This window comes from Ostrinia nubilalis, chromosome 15 (genome assembly GCF_963855985.1).
Source record: "Ostrinia nubilalis chromosome 15, ilOstNubi1.1, whole genome shotgun sequence".
In the NCBI taxonomy this organism is placed as follows: domain Eukaryota; kingdom Metazoa; phylum Arthropoda; class Insecta; order Lepidoptera; family Crambidae; genus Ostrinia; species Ostrinia nubilalis.
The window spans coordinates 976144-999594 of record NC_087102.1 but is presented as its reverse complement, the minus strand read 5'-3'; the positions used below and the strand labels follow the sequence as shown (position 1 = coordinate 999594).

At 35.4% G+C, this 23451-nt stretch overlaps 1 protein-coding gene across 1 annotated transcript in view; it reads left to right on the top strand.

Annotated features, from left to right (window-relative positions):
- LOC135078675 (stress-activated protein kinase JNK) overlaps positions 1-23451 on the top strand; it is a 194609-nt gene that overhangs the window by 125755 nt on the left and 45403 nt on the right. Inside the window, exon 3 of the mRNA XM_063973219.1 lies at positions 12260-12317. The gene's annotated coding sequence lies outside the window, so the exon portion shown is untranslated. The remainder of the gene's footprint in view (positions 1-12259; positions 12318-23451) is intronic.

Here is a 23451-nt window from a genome sequence, read left to right as displayed (position 1 = left end):
GTGTTGTGAGTGTGAGGCTTGAAGGGAAGAAAGTCAACCTAACCTAACCAACTGCGTATTTCTATACTGTGTAGCTGGAAATTGTGGCGGGAGCTCTTTGGCGCGCTGTCTTCGGAGAAGAATTGCGCGCGCAGATTTTGACAGCGCGAAATACCTACTTTAGAAGAAATACCAAGCCTTAAACTAACTTAGTTTCTAAAATAAACAATCACAGTACATTTCCCGATGAACTGGGAAGCATTTACCAAAATCAAAATAACATTTAACCAAATATCTTTGAAATCAAACTCTTTAGTAATTAGGCCTTTTCCTGGACACTTATACCTACACGTTCCATTATATCTTGCCCTACCATATATTTCTCTTACTGTTTTCCATACATCCTCTCTTATAAAAGAGGCTTCCCCAAGGCCTGCCCGGGGCGTTGCATCCGAAGGTTTGCGCCTCTATTTGAGCGCCACTCGTGGCCATTCAGCGGGGATTACTGCAAACAAGCATTTATGCATGCAAAGATTGCTGCAGAGGAAGGTCACCCCTTTTTCATATGGGTAATTAATATACCTACACGTATACATCTTTTTTTATTTTAAATTTGGGAATTTTGAATTTCAGATAGAGCGCGGCACTATCCGGTTTACGCGTTGCTCTCTCCTACATTTTACGACGGCAAGAATAGGTTTTAGCACTAAAACACTGAAAAAGTAGATTTAAAATTGGATAATGACGATTTTAATGAGCGCTTCAGCAGTCATTAAAAATTATAACCTCAAACTGTCAAAATAGACGCTCATTTAGCGCTAATGACGTTTTGTGCAACGCAAAAATGTGCAACGCAAAGCTAATGTGCAAGATTGACACTTCATTACTTAAATTTAATGAGGCATTAAAATCTTTGTTAATGTTGGTTTGTGCAACAAGTTAATGATTCATTAGAGTTTAATGAAGTCATTAAAATTTAAAGTCTGTTTCTGCAACTGGGTGTAAGTGATTTAGAATTTTAATTGTTGAAAGATTATACATCAGAATGTACTCGTACCTGCTCCTGTGGAGACAATAAAGTTGTAGAGACATTATGTAGAGATGCAGAGTGACGTCACCCTTCTTCTTCTTCACATGGGTAAAACATTACAAGCACCTGTGCCGTGTAGCTTATAGTAGACTATACAATATGCTATGATAAGTACGCTATTCATTCACAGGGAGGTAGAGTATAAAATGCGCACAGTATACTTACTTAGTTTAAAGACTATATTAAGAAATTGAAAAATCTATTGATTTTTTGTGACATTACATGCTTCCGGATAGTTGTAAGACCTTCCGGCCTATATGACGCAAGTTTCTCGATTATTAATTTAAGATATTAAATGACATGCTGCCCCAGCATGTTTTCATTAATAGCTCTACGGACAACAACGGCAGAATAAGTAATGCGTCAACACTTTCGTTGGCACGCGAAGGAGAGCCGCTGCGACTCATTCATCACTAAACCTTGACCCTCGATCCATCCAGCCTACCAGTGAAGGTCGGCCATAGTCCCGAACAAAACGTCTGGTGACGTCTGTGTTGACACCTTACACAAACTTAAGGGCAAAGCACACTAATCAACCAAAAAACGGATCGTAACCATATCAACTCGAGGCGGCCAGTATTCTTTGTATGAAACTCCGTATTGCAACCATTAATCGGAAACGTCGAAATCCAATCCAGATGTAACCCTTAGGATGATGGGGAGTAGCATTAATATTAATCACCTAAATAAGTATCTAAATAGACATATCACGCACGATATGGCTTTATTTCTGTTATGAATCTCCATGAAATTACTATCTGAAAAAATTACTGGCAAATTAGCCATAACTCTCAACAATGATCCTTTAAGTTTTAAGAAAAAATACGTAATGTCGATGATGCTACTAAATAGAAACTGGTTTTTATGCGACTCCAAAAGCTATATAAGTGTCCATATACACCTCATTTGAAGCATAAAGGAATATTTTATTTGTATTTGCTAGTGTAAAATAATCTAGATCCACCGACACTCGAGGCAGCTGCATCGGAGGCGGCGCGTCGGAGCGTTGTCTATTTGGGTTGCGTCTCCATTCACTCGGGAGATTAGTGCAAACACCGCCTTTGAGCGCCACCTGGAGGGAAATATATCTATTTGATGTCTTTATGCACTGAGGCACATTTCTGTGTGAACGGGTTCGAATGGAACCACATTATTAATTTGTTATTTGAATACAGTCCAGCTAGAATTTTTTAAATTAAAATCGATAAAAACTTAACGAACTATCGGGCCTGTTGATTAATCAACTAGTTAATTTGATTTTTAATTAAAAGCATAACTTCGTGATTGTTATAAAAATATATATTTTAAAAGTTTGTCATTAGTAAAAATATTGAAAATAATCCCACTCAACCAATAGTTGCTGAAGCTATTAATTATATTAAAGCAGACATTTCGTTTTAACTTTAACTAAGAATACCTAAGGAACAGTAGTCAAGAATCATAATTGTAAAGCCGTTTCTGAAGGTATATTAAGTGAAATAACCTTTCAAAGCATAAGTATGGTGGACATTCTCGTGTAATGTGTACGAATGTAGAGCACGCAGCCAAAACCGCCGGGGCGTGCGGCCAAATGCCGTGCTGCCAATGGCTCGGATAATGCCTTTGAAGTGGCCTGCCTACAGTATACTTTATACAGTATGTTACAGCACAAACACATACATCTATATCTATAAAAGCGAAAGGTCACTGATTGACTGACTCACTCACTCATCACGAAATCTCAGAAACTATTAGTGCTAGGAGTCTCAAATTTTGCCTTTTAGAACGTGGGTGCTCACTAGGAACGGATTTCACGAAACTCCACCCATAAGGGGGTAAAACGGGATCCACGCGTACGAAGTCGCGGGCGGCCGCTAGTATAGTATACTAGTAAAGTGTACTTTATTTGCTAATATAAATACTATAATGTGTGACAAAACGTGTACTTATGATGCTTGATACTCTGAGTTTTTCTATTTTGCTATATGGGTGTAGTTATACGGGAATATTCCCATATCTGTTCCCACCGCTGCAACTCCTGTGTAACCAGGATCTACAGCTTGACCGCCAATAAAAACCCAACCAGTGAAGGCCAAGTTTGTCCCGGAGGAAAGTTAATCTGTGGGTGTTGTATAACTTAATATATTTATGTTGGATTATATTCCAGGTCACAAGTTAAACACTGTAGACTTTCAACAGGATATTTATTTTCCACCGTGCACAGTAAATACAGTACTTCACAGTTTCAAAGTTCTGCCGAGAAGAGACCGAGTCAGCCTAGAGCACTCACTTTTATCATTTCACTCCCTACCCGATTTTCTGCTCAGACCACGCCATCTGGCGGAAACATCTTTTGACTCAAGTAGTCAAATAGACAACTAATAAAATCTTTAATGTTATAAAATCGACTATTAACAATTGAAATTGCTTTATAAAATATTAAAAATAATAATTATAATATTAAATTGAACAAATTTATATATGAACCTAACACTCGTCCATCCTGATAGCATGTATGCCCTCATACATGCATCATGTGATAACCTAACACTAGGCTGGCTGGGTCTTTCACAGTTTAGTACTTTATTTAATTAGGTACATTTGTTAAACGTAATGTGTATTTGATTGTATTATTCCACAATAAAAATAAAGTGTCTTACTCTACTATTTGCTTAATTTTATTATAATGCCCATCATACATTATTTTTCCCAAATGGGATCACATTAGTTCGTATTAAAAAAAAACACTAATAATGTGCAAGTACTATGAGCAAAACTATTCTCGAAAATGTTTACATACAATAGGCGAGCTAACCTGTTCTCGCTAAAATATAAATAATAGTGAGCAAATCTGATCTCACATAAATCATAAATTAATCAAATTGTGAGCTAAACTGTTCTCACAAAACTTTATATACAATAGGCGAGCTAATCTGTTCTCGCTAAACTATAGATTAATAACAGTGAGCAAATCTGATCTCACACAAATCTCAAAATAATTACATTGTGAGCTAAAATGTTCTCACAAGTGTTTGTTACAATAGGCGAGCTAATCTGTTCTCGCTGTACTACAATAAACAAAACAGTGAGCAAATCTGATCTCACACAAATCCTTATAATATAATTTTGTACATCAATAAATACTTAAACAGATAAGTACATTAATTTATCTGTTAGGTAAGAAAAGAGTGTATATTAAAAATGTATATTAAAGTAAAAATGTATATTAAATTATATTCCTTGTAATTATTAATTTATATTTAATTTGACAATGAGATGTAAAAGTATGATGCATTGATGAAATAAATGTTTACCTAATATGAGTATAATATATAAAATATAAGAGTTGATAAAATTCATTAGCAATCGACTGTATCATCATCAGTATCAGTGTCATTATTAATTTCTAGAGCTGCGATATGTACCCAGGGCTTCATACGGTCTGCGGCTACAACAGTACCTCGCTTATGTTTTATGTTACTGAACCCTGGCACCGACTTTATTTTGTAACGGTCATTTCCCAAAACTCTTATGACTCTGAATGGTCCTACGTAAGATGGAAGTAATTTCTTACTTTTGCCATCATTATTATAAGAAGTTTGAGTAATTTTTACTAGTTCACCTTCTTTATACATGTGTGCAGGGCGCCTATCCTTATCGTAATAAGCCTTCTGTTTAACTTGTTCACTATCAATTTTATCTTTTACTTCTTTCCTAATAGTATCTAAATCTGTGGTTTCTCGAGTCTCTGACGAGATTTCCTCAAGTGACGAATTTATGTCCCCATTAATGGCAGTTCCGAACATAACTTCTGCTGGTGTCCTACCAATAGTTTTATGTTTGGTATTGTTCATACCCCATTGGACTTTTCCTACCTGAAGGTCCCAGTCTTTTTCGGCATTATTTAAATTTTGAGCTGTCAAGGAATCCAAAATTGTGCGATTGTATCGCTCTACTTGGCCATTTGATTTAGGGCTCGACACAGCATTTAAAATGTGTTTAATTCCTTTGTCAAGACAAAATTTCCTAAAAGAATGTGAAGTGAAGCAACTTCCTCGGTCAGTTATTAATCGCACAGGGATTCTGAATGTATAAAATATATCGTTTAATATTTTTATCACATTAACTGTTTTTGTGTTTCTTACGGGTTTTATGAAGACAAACTTTGTAAAAGCGTCTACTACGACAAGTAAATAAGAATTTCCCCTATTAGATTTAACAAAAGGCCCAAGGTGGTCGGCATGCAGAGTATGAAACGGTATTTCTATTTTAGTTATAGGGTGTAATAATCCTTCACGGTTATCTTTATTATGTTTAGCAAAAGCGCATTCAACACAGGCTGCTACATATTTTTTTACAAAACGGGTCATTTTCGGAAACCAATATTGTTTTTTTACTCTATCTAGCGTCTTTTCAATTCCAAAATGGCCAATATCATCATGATTCATCCTGCATACCTGCCACCTTGCCCCCTTTGGTACAACCCAACGTAAGTTGTTTTTATCGCCGTCAACGCATTTAAACAGTTTATTGTCTTTGATTACATAATTATCCTTGATATATTGAAGGTCTTTCGGATTCATGTCACTAACGAGAATATTGCGGGTCCTGGCTAATTCGGAGTCACCAAGTTGTAGACTAAGTAACCAATCTTCACTATTTATGGTCATTACTGAAGGAAAACACTCATTTTGTAAGTCTACATCTGCAACCGGATTACGAGATAGAGCGTCGACGTGTTGCATTTTAACACCAGGTTTGTATTCAACACTACAATTAAATTCTTGTAACATTAACCACCACCGGGCTATGCGAGGCACGAGGTCACGTTTTGAGAAAGTTGAGCGAAGGGCATTGCAATCGGTAACTATCTTGAACTCTTTTCCTATCAAATAAATCCGAAATTTTTTTAAAGAGCACACAACTGCGAGTGTCTCCAGCTCATATGAATGAAAGTTCTTTTCTTCGGGCGAGGTTTGCCGACTGTAGTAAGCGATAGGCCTAAAGTCTTTAGAGTCATGAGCTTTTTGTAAGAGAATACCACCAACACCGTGCTTACTTGCATCGGTGTGGAGCTCTAATTCTGCAGTATGATCAAATATAGCCAAAACAGGTCTGTTTACCAATTTACTTTTGAGTGTTTCGAACGCTTCTACCTGAGTACTAGTCCATTCCCATACAGCATCCTTTTTGAGCAACTTTGTCAGTGGAAATGCAATATGGGCAAAATTTTGTATAAACTTCCGGAAAAATCCCACCAAGCCTAAAAATTGTCTAACTTTATGTACGTCGGTAGGTGTTGGAAAATTTTTAACGCACTGTATTTTCTTTTCGCCTGGCTTCACCCCTTCAGCGCTAATCTCGTACCCCAGATAATCAATTTTATTTTGAAGAAAATTACATTTTGATAATTTTAAAGTCAAATTGGATTTATCAATTAATTGCAGGACCTCCTCTAACCTATCTAAGCATTCTAGAGGGTTAGCGCCAAAAATAAGCAAGTCATCAATGTAAACCATAGCTTTTGTAAATCGCGATGAACCCAAAATCTTGTTCATCATTCTTTGAAAAACAGCTGGTGCATTCGCCAACCCAAATGGCATTCTGTTAAATTCAAACTGTCCATCTGGGGTGACGAACGCAGTCAGCTGTTTACTGTGCTCCCCGATAGGCACCTGATAGTAACCAGATGCTAGGTCCAAAGTGATGAAACAAGCTTGTCCGGATAAGCGCGCTATCTCGTCTTCAATAATAGGCATCGGATATCTTTCTTTAACGGTTACTGAATTTAATTTCCTATAATCTATGCACATTCTGAGGCTACCATCAGGTTTCCGCACTAAAATGATGGGACTAGCATATTCTGAAACCGATTCTCGGATTATGCCTGCATCTAACATCTCATCAATCATACTACGGACTTGTTCTCTTTCATGGTGTGAAAGCCTATAAGGTCTGCAAACAATTGGGCGTTGATCATTAAGCTCTATGTTCATTTCCGTGACGTTAGTACATCCTAATTCCCCTAGACTAGAGGCAAAGCAATGTTTATACTTATTTAAAAGCTCAATAAGCCTATCTTTGTGCTCTTTTGATACCGATTCGCCTATATTGAGATCCGAATCCAATATCTCTCCAAAATCTCTCGATTCAAGAACAGTTGGAGAGTGTCTGGAGATTCTATTTACAGTGTCTATCCTTTCAGCTCTACACAATGCAAAATTATCCATTATCAAACAAGGACTGCAACTAGGGGCTACAGTAATATAGACAACCCCGTTTGTAACTTTATGTAAACCACCGTAGATGACAAACTGTTGACCGGGTTTCCCTACTAGCCTTTCTTTTATAATAATAGTTCCACTAAAACCATCGTATGTAAAAGCTTTAAAGGAAGCAGGTCCATATAGCTCTATGTCGTATTGAGCCAAAACTTTAACGAATGAATCATTACTAGATTCAGTCTGCGGTAGTTCATTCCCTATATCATAGAAGCGTAGTTGAGACAAATCTTTATAAACCACAATATGGGGTAGCTCTGTAAAAGTCTGACCTACTAAAATTTTCGTATCTAAAAGATTATCTCTCACAATTTTACAGGGCACCTCCGCTTTCACATTATCTATTTCCAATGTAATATTCACATTCCCCAAAGATTTTACAATATTATTACCGAAACCCTTCATCATAGATTCTTTGGAATCATTTGTCAAACCCAAACTCAATGCAAACGATTCTTTAATTAATGTTACCTCGCTACCAAAATCAATGAATACTTCTGTTTCGACCCCATTTACGTTTGCCGGTTTTAAAAATTTTGAATTTTGACTTGAGCTAGTTATGCACATTGTTTTACGAGTTTCATCATGTTGGTTGTTTTGCATTTTATCTGATTTGAAACTAAAGCAATTTTCAGTTTTATGACCCACTCTATTGCATCGACTACATTTAATCAAGGGCTTCGAACACTGTGTAAAATGGTGTCCCTTTTCCCTACAATTGAAACAATATGGACCCTGAGGCTGTTTACTATTAAACCTTGAGCTTTCCTTAGTATTATCTGACCAAGTTTTTTGCCTTGCATGAAAGTTAGACTGCAATCTATCAGAAAAGCTACCAGCGTCCTTGTTACTTAACAAAAATTCTAGTAATTGATCCGGGTTAGAGCAACGCAAAGCCAGGGCACTAGATTTCATAGTTTTGTCACTAATACCGTGGATGATACAGTCAACTGCCCGTTTTCCACTAATATCACATTGATTTAAAAGACTTAATTTCTCATAATAGTACACTTCAATAGGTTCACCGAACCTACTCCTACGTTTCAACATTTCTTCCAAGATTTGACCATAATTCAGTTCCGAAGGGAAAGCTTTGATCAATTTCTCTTGCCACTCTTGCCACGAAAACAAAATTGTGTCCAAGCTCTCGTACCAAATTTTGGCCAAACCTTGTAATTTTTGCATTGCAAAGTGAACGGTAGTTTTATCGTCCCAGCCATACACTGATGCACACTCGTTAACTTTCTTTAGCCATATATTAATACGTTGATTCTTTGTAGCTGGGTCAAAACTAGGAATAATATTTTGATGATCTAAATTTTTGTTAGTTGATGATGTGATTTGGTTTGGCTGAGATGGTAAAATACCGTTCTTAATTGATTTTACAATTTCTGTGATATCTCTACTCGTGAAATTAGGGCTACGGGATCTACAACGAGGCCTATCACTATCCTCTTCCTGCCTACGACGGTGATAACGTTCTTTGGAAGTTGTGTCTCGACGCCTATTTCGATAACACTGACGTGAAGAACATGGTGAATTTACTCTCCTCTCTCTAGTACGTGACCGGGTTATATTATCACGATCTTTTTGCAATTCGCGTTCTAATATTTGAAGTCTTGTACGTACGTTTTCTAACTCCTCCTGACGCTCCCGAAGACGACTGCTCCTCGCACTCCTCTCGCGGGAACGGCTACGGCTTCGACGATCCAAGTTGTGACTGCGGTCTTCGTTTGGGATGTCATCTTGTTGTCGGGGCTGGCTAGGGTCCGGTGTTTCCAGTCGCCGACGCTTGCGTCCTGGTTCTGAACTTGAGCCGTCCATCGTTTGCCACTCGAAAGAGAAGAAAATATATTAGTCATATACCCGAAAATAAACCTAAAGCCAAAGGAGCCTAGCTTTCTAGGTTTTTTTTTTGTGGGTATTTAAAAAAAATATATCCCTTAGAGATAAACGTACGATACTAAAATTATTGCCTAAATACAACACTAACCAAATTTTATAGAATCTACACTAATCTTCACTCCTTATCAAAGTATAAAAATTAAAAAAAATGATACTAATAAAAACGCAAAAACTCATTTTCAAATCCAAATATTCTAATATTACGTTGTTAAAATAAAATAAATGATAGTACAACTACCCCGTCAAAAATAAAAATATTCACTTATAATTCACTATTAAAAATAATTTGTAGGTACCTACTCTTATTTATTAAACTTATTGAAAAAAAATGTTTTCAAAAATCTTAATAAAACTCTGCCACTATTAGCAATAGGAAAAATAGGAATAAAAGAAATTACCATACCATGCTTCAAAGTCACCGTTAGGAGAGACCCCAGGTGCCAGTAGCTAAATAACCGGTTTCTTATTTCAACTTTGACTCAAAATTATTTCTAGCTAATTTGATTTCTTTGTAGTTTATCAGGTACTTGTATACTTCACGAATTAAAAATAATTAAAACAAAATTAACCGGTATAATATATTGCTTTACGGAACCAAGGGATAGTAGCAAAATTTAAAGTATTCCTTTTTAACTATACACTTCACACACTTAAAAGATTACATTATGGGCGTGTACTTACGTTTTAAAACGCTGTTTATCCCACTTCTGACTTGTTGGATTATATTCCAGGTCACAAGTTAAACACTGTAGACTTTCAACAGGATATTTATTTTCCACCGTGCACAGTAAATACAGTACTTCACAGTTTCAAAGTTCTGCCGAGAAGAGACCGAGTCAGCCTAGAGCACTCACTTTTATCATTTCACTCCCTACCCGATTTTCTGCTCAGACCACGCCATCTGGCGGAAACATCTTTTGACTCAAGTAGTCAAATAGACAACTAATAAAATCTTTAATGTTATAAAATCGACTATTAACAATTGAAATTGCTTTATAAAATATTAAAAATAATAATTATAATATTAAATTGAACAAATTTATATATGAACCTAACATTTATTATATCATCCAGAACTAATTTGATATTTGCCCTTTGTTACACACAACAATCCCAGACATTTCACTTACCAATTAAAAAACCCACTCATATTTCTCTCTAAACACCTGCGACCTTTTAATGGAGAGAAAAAATGAGTTTCATTCATGCCATCGTAATAACTGGAACAACTTGTCACGCGTGGGAGTTGTTTTCAGGCTAACTGGTAGTTGCTGTGTTGGATATAGCTTAACCATAGTGCGGGGAGATCAGTTAAACATGTAGTACTTTAATCACTTTGCAGAAGTAATAATTACTTTGCAGAAGACTGGCACCGGCTGAAAGTACGGACCCTAGTGCCGTACAGCTTACGCTGAGCCGGATGCCCCTGTCACCTTATTTTACAATTTAATATATGTTATGTATGTGTTTTTTGGTGACAATAGAGGCTTCTTTAGTTAATAGTAGACTCGTTGATTGACGGACGGGAAATGGTCTGAGATAACACAACCCTTGGTGGACTAAAATTGATAGGTTCCTGCAGGACTTAGGCCGGTTGTAACTTGTAAATAAGGTGTTACATTATCCTACGGCTATAATTTCGATGACTATGAAAGGCTATGCGTAACGAATTGATGGATTTCTATAGATACCTAGATTAGTTCTATAGTGATGTTATGTGCTAGTGAACTGGTTGTATTCTTTTGACTATAGCCCAATGTCTGTTCGCCCTCAGTATTTTGATCCCGGCGTGGTGTGAAGTGATCTAAAGTTTAACAACAGTTATCTATGTCGCAGGCAAATTGTATGATTCCGCATTTTACAAACGGCGTCGTCAGTTCACAAACGCTCGCTGCTCTATGAAATGCCGAAGGCAAAATGTAAATTGCCTGGGCACTTTATAATATGCCAAAACATTTGATAGCCAATTCAATTGCTGTTTACAAAATGCCGCGGCAAATTGAAGTATTTAGTTCTTTTTCTTACCACGCGAGGCGCTGCTAATCAAAACAAGAAAAATGGCGTCGAGTCGTGGTGTTGTGATACAGAAAACAGTGCAAATTCTACGTATTCAAAGGACTTTTCACATAAAAAGACATTGATTATACTTAGTGAATTAAAAATATTTTACGATTCATAAATAGGAGCAGTGAAAAAGCTATGGAAAAATGAAATAGTTTTTGAGGTTATCCGGCACGTAAAAAACGCTAAGGTGACAATGGAATCTGGTGCTCGGACTGGTGGTGGACTGCTGCGGAATATTATTGGTTTAAAAAAATATTGTGTTATCTTCTAGACTTCTTCTAGGTATAATTAAAATTTAAGAATTAAAGGACTGACTATCGATGTCATAGTTTTATGTATTATTACCTATAGGTACGTACGTCAATAGTTTAAATTAGTTTAGTGTTGTTTTTATTACGAAAATATTTTAATTACTTTAGGAGTAGCTAGTATTTTAGGTTTGTCTTACCTGAATAGATACCTACCTGATTTCTGAAATTAAGTCTGATTTGTCCAACATGTGTTTTATGATGGTCACCCTATTGCAACAATCATAGTCGAAATTTTATCAATTGAACGAGTCGCCAATTTGCCTTCGGCATTTCATAGAACAGCGAGCGTTTGTAAACTGACGACGCCGTTTGTAAAATGCGGAATCATACAATTTGCCTGCGACATCTACATTGAGTTCTGAATTTGAGAGACAGACGAATGTAGGCGTGTGGCCCACGCGAGCCTCCGCCCCACGTTTTAAAGGCGATACTTATTAAATTACCTATTAAAATGTTCATTGTTAAGGTATTCCTAATTAATCGCCTGTAAAGGGAATATCCATTCGCGATGAAGCGCCGAAAATATTCAAAATTTAATTTAGCTAATAACATTATAATATCTAATTACGGTGTTGGCTTTAATTAATATTGAAATTATTGAGATCCTTTCAGATCGATTATGAAACTAATTAATTTTTTTTTTGTTCTAGATGGTCGGACTTCAAATCAGCAATAAATTAAGACAAAAATGAATATACGGATCTTATGGTAAGTTTTTTAATTAATATTACTTAAATAATCCGTTTTATCATCTGTGATTTACGGGCGAAATGGCCGCGGCTCATGTTTGTCAATTTACGAATGACATATGAATCTTGGAGGAGGAGGCAAAATACAGCTCGCACGTGCCAGTTATAAGGCATCCTTTTCTATGAAATTACGCCGAGCTATGAAAAAAGTTCCTTTTAATAAAGGCAAAACAGAGAAATAACAAGTTATTTTTAAATATGTAAAGCCGGCAAAGTGTTTGTGTTAATAATGGAGTGTTTTTTCAAGGAACTTCTTGTACAAACTCTTGTCATACTTCTCGGAGTTTTACGGCGACGGCCCAGATAACTTATCAATGTGACATTGAGGGACATCTTTCGTCCCGGGACGGACAAAAAGAATCTGTCTCGCAACCCTCCTCGTTATTCGAGGTTTGGAAACTAAAAAAAGTAAAAAAAACACCATTATCATTATAACAAAAGTAAAAAAAAACGTCATAAAACTCATTTATTTTTGCAAATAGGCTTTTAAAAAGCACTTTTACACGTCTCAATATTAACCTTACCACCAAACATAACCAACTTCTTAGACTGGGTTGCACTTGCACCATCCTACTTTTACTTTAACAAACGTCAAAAATCTGTCAAACTCCATACAAAAACCACCGGTTATGGTTATAACCGGTTACTGTTAAAGTAAGATGGTGCAACTCAACCTTAGTGTAACATATTATTTGTTACTTTTTCTAAACTGTTTAATTGTAGGCCATTTTACTTTTTCTATACTGATCCAATTTGAACCACTTTGGTGAGTGACCTTTAAGTGTGAAGTGCTTTTTATCACGCACAGAAACAACAAAATATTGACCATGATAAGATATAGTAGACGATAAAAGTAGATTGCTACAATTAAATGTTTAGATTTGTTGGTCAAAGCAAACTGCTTTTTAACTGAAAATTATTATCATGTAAGAGATGCATTTGTTTAATTTTAGACTAACTTTACGATCTCATTAAATTTAAAGCAGTTTCTGTGCTCATTTCTTATGCTCAATAGAACAAGAAGAATTGCGATTTTCATTTGTTCAAACTTTTACAATGAGACGTAATAACGAGGGCTGTATTCTAAAAATAGAAATGGCTGATTAGTCGATAATAAGACGGAATTGTAATCATTTTGAGATGTATACAGATCCTCAAGCTAATGAGGTATATTGTTGAGAACGCCCACCGCGTACAGATGTTTTTCTTATTTACTCGTATATCTTATCCATTCAAAGAATAATGGAAAATTCCAAACAAAATTACTTACTCTAGTTTCAGTTGTTTTTTCAAAGCTACAAATAAATTAACTAAATTGTATAGCTTTTATAGAAAGCCCAGCTTGAATAAATTGATGTATCGTTTGAAAGTGCGCCGTGACTTTCGGGCTATTTCAATCCATCACATTGAAATATTTTGGATAAAAAACAACGATTGCCGAGTCTAATGGATTACGTGGATTTGAATACTAAACAATTTTGATTCCACAAATAAAAGATTGATCGGGTAAAAAGCAAAAATAAAGCCATATACGTAGGTATTGTTTTAAATGTGTAGGTCACCTGTTAATATCGTACGTTTCTCAATGTTACACGGATGTTTCACTACGTGGAGTAACGAACTGATTGATGTTACAACTGCTTTTGCTGCTGCCATCGTCATAAACGTCTGACATTCCGTGATCTAACCGACATTAATGTTGGATCAAAAAGCATTCTAATTGATTTTGACTTTGAACACCACGCCATGTATGAGTGCCAAATATACGAGTAAAATGTACTTGATGTCGCTGGTGTGGGTCTCTTTGACTCCCTCTACTTTTATCCTTATCCTTTATTACTAGTACGCCTTCGTAGACGTTGTACTGTATTAAAAAATAACGCATTTTACATTATATCACCAGATTACGCCTCACCTCAATTATACAAGACCCGTGCCCCGGCATCTCGTAAGAGAGGCGGCTGCGGTCCGAAATTGTGTGAAATATACGCGCTTCCATCGCGGCGGATTGCCCAATTTATAACTCTCGCCGTTTATTCCCCCCCCCCCCCTTCACCCCCCTTTCCCTTCGGACGGGTAGCTGGCGATGATTTATCAAATTTTATTATTGTGTTTTTAGTGGATTTTTTGCGGAGGTATTCATGTCGGAGCGGCGTGAAATATTTTAGTTCGTTCACTTGTTTTATTTTTCCGCTTGTAACTTTTTTGTATGAATCAATTTGTTTCATTTTCATCACTTCACACTGCGTAGTTTTTGTACGGTGTACGTTAACCTTAGTGGTTTCAAGAAACTTAGACCTCAGTCATTTTCACTATAATGTAAACCTAGCTTAGACATAAATAGTATCTTTTCTGTAAAACTGGTATCCTGGAAGATAACTAAAGGCTAATAAAGAGCTTCTACAATTAATGAAGATAGCTTATTATTTCCCGGCCCTCTTCATAACTCGGTAGAGCTGCCCCGGCTACGACCATCGCTCTAAGTTATCTCAAATTAATTACTATAATTAACTTTATTATCATAGAATAAGTATTTTTTTCTATGCTTTTATCACAAAAGTGGATAAAACGACATCTTTTTAAAGTCAACTCATTTGCCTTTAATTTATTTTAAAATGAATGACAATAAGTGAATGCAAAGACATGAATGTAGATGGCTTCACTCACTGTACATCCTTCAGAAAATAACATACATTTACGAAAAATGCCCCATGGTTCACAAGGAATAATGAAATACACGAGTACTTGAACATTTAGACCCTGGCCATAGAAATAAGGCAACACAAGAAACTGCACATTGAACGTCTTACTCATCACCCCAATCCACTGGATTTGATGGAGAATGACAACGTGGTTAAAAGGCTAAAAAGGAACCACGTGATTTAAGAAGACAGCATGGCATAGGCCCGCAGCTGCTTTTTAATAATAAAAAACACATCACCTGCAAGCTTTCAAGAAGAGAATATACAGTGTGAGTCACGTTAAAGTGTATATATGAAAACAGATGAAACTAGACCTATTTTTATCGACAAAAAAGAGGTCAAAAAATTTTTGCGATTTTTTTTTAATTTTTTATAGAATTTTTTTTCTTCCAATTACTTATTGTAAAGAAAACGTAATAACTTTTAAACTAAGCGGTATATCCTGGTAAAATAAAAACAGTAATAATGCTAAATAACAGGCGATACTATAAAAATACATAAAATACACAAAAAATGCCAACAAATAATAAAAAATGATACTTTTTAAAAAAAATCTGCTTTTAAATTCGTGTTTTTTTGGTTATTTGATAAATTTCTCCAAAAAATGCCCCTATAACCGGTGGTTTTTATTACTTTGTATTATTCTCTATCGTATTACCTTCGTAAAACCAATAATCGCATATCTCTATTCCTATCACAACGTTTGCAATGATCGTTTGAACTAAGCCTCTCCGGGCGCGCCATTCAACGCTTCGTTAACAACGAAACTGAAAATGGCTCTAGATTTGTAATTTTGATAAAGACAAGTTAGATTTCAAATAAAAACAAAAGATTTCGAAGTAAAATAAGCATTTTAGTTAAAATTAAAATTTGTCTCTACCTGTAGCGGAGAATAATGTTGTGGCAGGCCTTTGTTCAAACGATCATAGCAAATGTTGTGATAGGGACAGAGACATGCGATTTTTGGTTTTACAAAAATAATACGATAGAGAATAATACAAAGTAATAAAAACCACCTGTTATAGGGGCATTTTTTGCAGAAATTTATCAAATAACCAAAGAAACACGAATTTAAAAGCAGATTTTTTTCAAAGAGTATCATTTTTTATTATTTGTTGGCATTTTTTGTGTATTTTATGTATTTTTTTAGTATTGCCTGTTATTTAGCATTATTACTGTTTTTATTTTATCAGGATATACCGCTTAGTTTAAAAGTTATTACGTTTTCTTTACAATAAGTAATTGGAAGAAAAAAAATTCTATAATTTTTTTTAAAAAAATCTCAAAAAATTTTTGACCTCTTTTTTGTCGATAAAAATAGGTCTAGTTTCATCTATTTTCATATGTACACTTTAACGTGACTCACACTGTATCTTCACCTTAAAGGCCGGCAACGCACCTGTAACGCCTCTGGGTCTGCGGGTGTCTATGGGCGACGGTAATGACTTACCATCAGGTAATCCATCTGCTCGTTTGCCTTCTGTCGTATGACCTGAATGTCTCCAACTTCCTCATTGGCCGTAGAGCAATTCCAAGTATACCATCAATAAAAGCCTAATTAGAGTCATCAAACCTCTCAGTCATTCAATTAGAGCCATTAGAACTTCATAACTATGAGTTGTTTTCTATGTGTAAGCTGAGGACACGTGTCTCCAGCTGACACATCTGTATCTTCGTAAATATTTATGCTACGATAATGTATTATACCTCACAAATTACAGTCGAATCCAAATAGTAGGCTTTCCACTTTTCAAGACTTTAGCTCAAATACTGTTAAAACCACGATCAAAAAACTATGTGCGAGCTGGAGTACCGTGTCTCCAGCTTACACATCTGTATCTTCGTAAATATTTAAGCTACATCAATGTTTTATATCTCATAAATTAAAGTCGAATAAAAAAACCCGACTTCAATTCTTTCAAAGCTTTATTTCGAACCGTTTTCGAACTACGAACCGATACGTATGTGTAAGCTGGTGACACGTAACACACGGTGGATTATTAAAACCGTATAAGTTAGAGTTGCGTTTTAAAGATCAAATAATTCGTTATAATTAAAGTACACACGAGACATAATTTCAAATCTCTAGGCCTCTTAGTTTCAGAATTAAAAGCCAAAAACTATTTTCCCGCCAAATAATTCAAATAATATGGGTCGACTGCGACGTTGCCGTTCCGTGCGTCCACTAGAGCAGTCGAATTTGAACCTAAAAACTAGTACTGTTTGAATCATTTTTATTTGTAGTTTAAATCATTTAATTTCGATTATAAGAATTTTAGACTAGGAGCCGGCTGATTTCTGTATTGAGTACTTAATAACCTATATTTTATTAATAAGAAAAAGCTAGGTAAAACAAAATTATATTTTAATATACAAGTATAATAACGAACTTGTTTCCAAAGACTCAAATATTTGTGGCGTTTCTAAACGCAACCACTTTAATTTTTATTTAAATACCGTGAAGTCCCACGATTCTGCCACGTCAAGTGGCAAAAATGGGCAACAACTATACAGGGTGGAAACGTTAAGTGATCTCACTCGATTATTTCTTAACTATACAAGATATTAAAAAACTGGTTACTGATCCTGAAAGTGCTTAATGAGCTCTTTCAAACGGTACCAATAATAAGTTACAGAATAAACTGGATCTATCTGAAAATTCAATGTTTCCAGCTTCCATACTAAATGTATGCCAGACACACAATATTAGAAGTGTAATTTTTTTAATTTAATAATAAATACTTAAAATAAACTCGTAAATTGTATTCTTATTTTAAATTATTAATGAAAAACATTGGTTTTAGGCTTTACTTGCTATAATATTGTCAAGAGATGAGTGTCATGACTGTGGTAGTACTAAATGTATGGAAGAAGGAAACATTGAATTTTTGGTTAGATCCAGTTTATTCTGTAACCTATTATTGATACCATTGGATAGAGCTTGTGAAGCACTTTTAGAATCAGTAATCAGTTTTACGATATCATTATGTAGTTTTTAAAATAATGTGACTTTACCAAATGTATGGAAGCTGGAAACATTGAAGTTTCGGATAGATCCAGTTTATTCTGTAACCTATTATTAATACCGTTTGATAGAGCTCATGAAGCACTTTCAGGATCAATAACTAGTTTATTGATATCTTGTATAGTTTAGAAATAATCGAGTGAGATCACTTATCGTTTCCACCCTGTATTTTGCTCTATGGTTACAAACAGATTTTGCATGACATTGACAGATATATGTCAAAATCCACCAATCACGCAGCATTTGGACCTCGCATCTACGTATTGCCATCTGGCGGATTTTCCAATCGCGAAAGCCCTCATTGAATTCTTCTTCTTTTGTTGAAAAAAAAAAAAATTAACAACATTAACATCACAAATCACAATCACTACTAAGACATCACAAAATAGACGAAACACAGCATTTGCACAGAATTGGCCGTAGCTTAGATTAATAAAACCCGTAAGGATCTATATCCATAGCCGTAAAACTTGTATTAAAAAAAAAGATGACAGTTGACTGCAATATTGAGAAACAGTCAGTGTTGCCAGAAGGTTACTTTTGTAACCTTTTAGCTGATTTTTGAACTGCTTTGGTTTACTTTTAGGTTACACTAATGAAAAGGTTACTTTTAGGTGATTTAGTTAGTAAAATATGATTTATCTGTGGTAATTAAATAGATTAATTAGATTTACGAATCTCTGATGGATGAGTGATACCCGACCCGAGGTTTCCGCCAACTGGGACCGCAATCAACTAGGACCGCGGTCCCAATCGCCAGATCAGTAAAAATTAAATACTTTTCTGGGACCATTCATAAAGGACAATGACCAAAAATGTATGGAGTGTGGTCCAAATGTCAACCACCACCTACCTATGTAGTAAAATAGTCTACTAAATACTGATTCATTATAACAAAACCGCAATCAAAAATATGCTGTCAGTAAAAAGTTATGACTGAATGAAAAGTCATGTTTTTACCTTTTCATCTGAAAATTAATGTTCTTGATATTCGATGGCTCCTACGTATAAAGGCGAAACTGCCGCTTACGCCTTTTTCCAATTATTTAAGCAATGATTTCATTTTGCTCTAATCTATAACGTCAGTAAGAAAAAAAAAATTTTTTTCCATTAGATACAAAATAAAATTTTAGGCAAATAGGCGTATGTGCAAAACTACGCCACGTATAAAGCCCAATCATACGATTCGTCAATCTATACGAGTAGTTGCTTACATAAATATATATTTTTTATAATCCAAATCTTAAATAAAGCCATGAAAATATTTAGCGAATTGTTTTATTTATAAATTATGACACATTATATAGTTATTTAATTTTTAGCGTTAAGAGTCGCATCTCAAACTAATTTGAAAATTATAAATAACTTGAAAAAATCGAACTGCCTAAGGCATCGTGGGTTCAATTCCCGCCTTAGGCAGTTCGATTTTTTCAAGTTATTTATAATTTTTAAAAATATGACACATTATGATAAAAGACCTAACTAAATCTCGAGCACAGTATATGGGCGTATTTGCGTTAAATCGTAATAACGATACATTAAACAACTTTTTCTAACTGATTTATTATTAATATAGCACATGATAACAATTAAAATAATTACATGCATAAATAAAGAGAGTAATCGCTTAAAATATTATATTTACGTTGTCATTTAAGTCTCTTTACGTTGAACAATATACATGAAAATATAGAAATGTGACGACGTAAAAGGGCAATGCGTAAAATCTCAAAATATATAAGAAAAATATAAAAATTGATAACAGCAGTAGCAAAAGCATTACATGTTAAGGCTAAATGTGAAATTTCATTAAATTCGTTTTAGTAGGTCAGAAGATATGACCCAAAAATATGGTTCTGGCCACTAAAATGGCTCTCCTGTAAAATTTACTTTTTTCACTTACGCCAGTATACGTAGGAGCCATCGAATATCATTCTATCCATCGCACATTTCGGACTAATCTATGCATATTATGTCATGTCGCTTAGTGTGCCGTGTTAGATTCTCGCTAAAAGAAAAAAAAAACTCAGAAGAAAGACAACAATATTGGAATTATGGTCGGGTGGTCGCTGCTCCGCCCCTATTGGTTGTAGGGTGATGTTATAATATAACCTAAAACCATCCTTGATAAATGGGCTATCCATAACAAAAAGAATTTTTCAAATCGGACCAGTAGTTCCTGAGATTAGCGCGTAAACTACTACAATTTTTCATACAGTCATAACTTTTTACTGACAGTTTATTTATTTTTCGTCCCATACTGAAACTTAATCTCTATTTAATGGACCATAAGCCAATATAGGTCTCATTAGTGGTGGACATTTGGACCACTTTTGGTCATTGTCCTTTTAGTACGATACCGATTTTGGCTTGAATAATATATTTTTTTAAGTTATCTATGAGTGAACCTAGTCGCTGGAAGAAAAATATTTAATTTTTATCGATCCAGCGACTGGGACCACTGTCCCAGTTAATTGCGGTCCCAGTAGCCGGAATCTACGGCCCGATCGCGAACGTCTTCGCTTTCGCTTCGCGAAGCCCACACTCGGCCTCGTCGGCACGCGCACCGACGATCGCCAAACGGCTAGAGTACCTTCTGTACTCGCCACTCTGCCCGGTGAAGCTGGAAAAGCTCCTCCAGCTACCAGCGCGCGTCCCTTCAAAAAAAAAAAAAAAAAGCCGGAAACCTCCCCGACCCGACCGTGGATCACCAGTATTCTACTACACAGTAAAGTATAGGGTAAGGTGGGGCACAATGTTACACGGGGTACAATGTTACAATGCATATTTCTCCGTCCCTTTCTATTAGTTGTATGATGTTCAGCGGCTCAGTTCAGCAGCTCTTATGAGCTTGACAAACGTGTATACCAACATCATACAACTAATAGAAAGGGACGGAGAAATATGCATTGTAACATTGTACCCCGTGTAACATTGTGCCCCACCTTACCCTACCTAGGTTATTAAAAGTTGATCGATCTGTGATAAATAATTTACCTGATTAATTAGTTTTATGAAGTAGGAATTTTATTTCATTAGTGATACCCGACAAGAACGTAGATCATCGGATTTCTAGTAAAGTGTATCTACCTTAATTATTAAAAATGTTAATTGATCTGTGATAATAATCAAGCTGAATAAAAATGTTTTTGATTGTTATTTTAGTATTTCATTCTAGCTATTATATTTCCAAGAATAACCTGGTTTTGCCATGTCTGAATACAGTTTTTTTTTCGGTTTCGGTAAAACCGGTTTTGTGACCCCCTAAATCCCACCCTTACGTTCATATAAAAAGAATGTGCGTAATCTATACGTACATAAGGCACCTAAAATAATAGAGAGGAAAGAATTGATTGTATTGAACAATGAACCGTCTCAGCTATAAAAGACCCACTAAACTGAACTGTCCCACCAAACACATTGATAGGGGGCGCCACCATTGTTCACCTGTATATACAAGGTTTCCCAAAAAGTACTGTCAAGCCGAAGCCCAGAGGTAGAGTATCACTAGGGCTATCCGAATACTCGATTTTTTCAAGTTATTTATAATTTTCAGATGATTATGATAATGATGAAAATCTTTATCATATTTCAAAAACTGGGATAAAATCTATCCTACGTCCTTTCCCGGGACTCAACCATCTCTATGCCAAATTTCATCAAAATCGGTTCAGTGGTTTAGGCGTGAAAGCAAGACAAAGTTACTTTCACATTTATAATATTAGTATAGATGCAATGTTTTTGCCTCGATTAAATAAAACATTGTGATCAAAATAAAAACTTATTATCAAAATATTTTATAGGTTATTAGGTACTCAATACAGAAATCAGCCGGCTCCTAGTCTAAAATTCTTATAATCGAAATTAAATGATTTAAACTACAAATAAAAATGATTCAAACAGTACTAGTTTTTAGGTTCAAATTCGACTGCTCTAGTGGACGCACGGAACGGCAACGTCGCAGTCGACCCATATTATTTGAATTATTTGGCGGGAAAATAGTTTTTGGCTTTTAATTCTGAAACTAAGAGACCTAGAGATTTGAAATTATGTCTCGTGTGTACTTTAATTATAACGAATTATTTGATCTTTAAAACGAAACTCTAACTTATACGGTTTTAATAATCCACCGTGTGTTACGTGTCACCAGCTTACACATACGTATCGGTTCGTAGTTCGAAAACGATTCGAAATAAAGCTTTGAAAGAATTGAAGTCGGGTTTTTTTATTCGACTTTAATTTATGAGATATAAAACATTGATGTAGCTTAAATATTTACGAAGATACAGATGTGTAAGCTGGAGACACGGTACTCCAGCTCGCACATAGTTTTTTGATCGTGGTTTTAACAGTATTTGAGCTAAAGTCTTGAAAAGTGGAAAGCCTACTATTTGGATTCGACTGTAATTTGTGAGGTATAATACATTATCGTAGCATAAATATTTACGAAGATACAGATGTGTCAGCTGGAGACACGTGTCCTCAGCTTACACATAGAAAACAACTCATAGTTATGAAGTTCTAATGGCTCTAATTGAATGACTGAGAGGTTTGATGACTCTAATTAGGCTTTTATTGATGGTATACTTGGAATTGCTCTACGGCCAATGAGGAAGTTGGAGACATTCAGGTGTCGTATGTCGAATAAGTAGTCTGGCGACTGATTGCAGAAAAAATCAGAATAAAAAAAATGAAAAGTACAACGAAAAAGCACAACGCACATAGTGTGACTCGCTGATTTGATGAAATCAATAGCGTAAGCAGTTGAAATAACACCATCAAATCAATCTAAGTGTTTCGTGTTTGAACGAAGCCCGGCCTTCAACTCCTGCGGTGGTGGCGGCCTCGACCCATCACCACGAGGGGCTTTTACATGCCACTGTTTGCTCACGGCAAGATAATATTATTGCAAATAATAACTAAAATCCATTAAGGGAATTTAGTTTAGTTTTTGTAAGATTATTTTAAAACAGTAAGTAAGTACCTAACAGTCGTGTTTGAACAAAAACATGAAGTTTATTTTCTACCTGCAGACGCAGTCTTTATTAATTTTAGATTAATATTTTGCGCTTATGATTTTTTGTGATTACTAAGGGTTTTTGATAGAAAAACTATAGTGAGCTCTTATAAGTAGTTCATAATATTTGTTTCGTTAAAAACAAGCTTCATTTTAATAACCATCAAATTACATTTTTATTCATTGCCGTGACAATGTTTTTTTTAGACTACCGTAACGTGCTTCTTAGTGCTTTAATCGTCATTTCATTGTTCATATAATATTTAGTCAGAAGTACCACACGAGTATTCAGCGCCCTCGGCGTCGCGTGCGCCGTTAATTCTTTATCTGTGCCCTTCATCTACGAGCG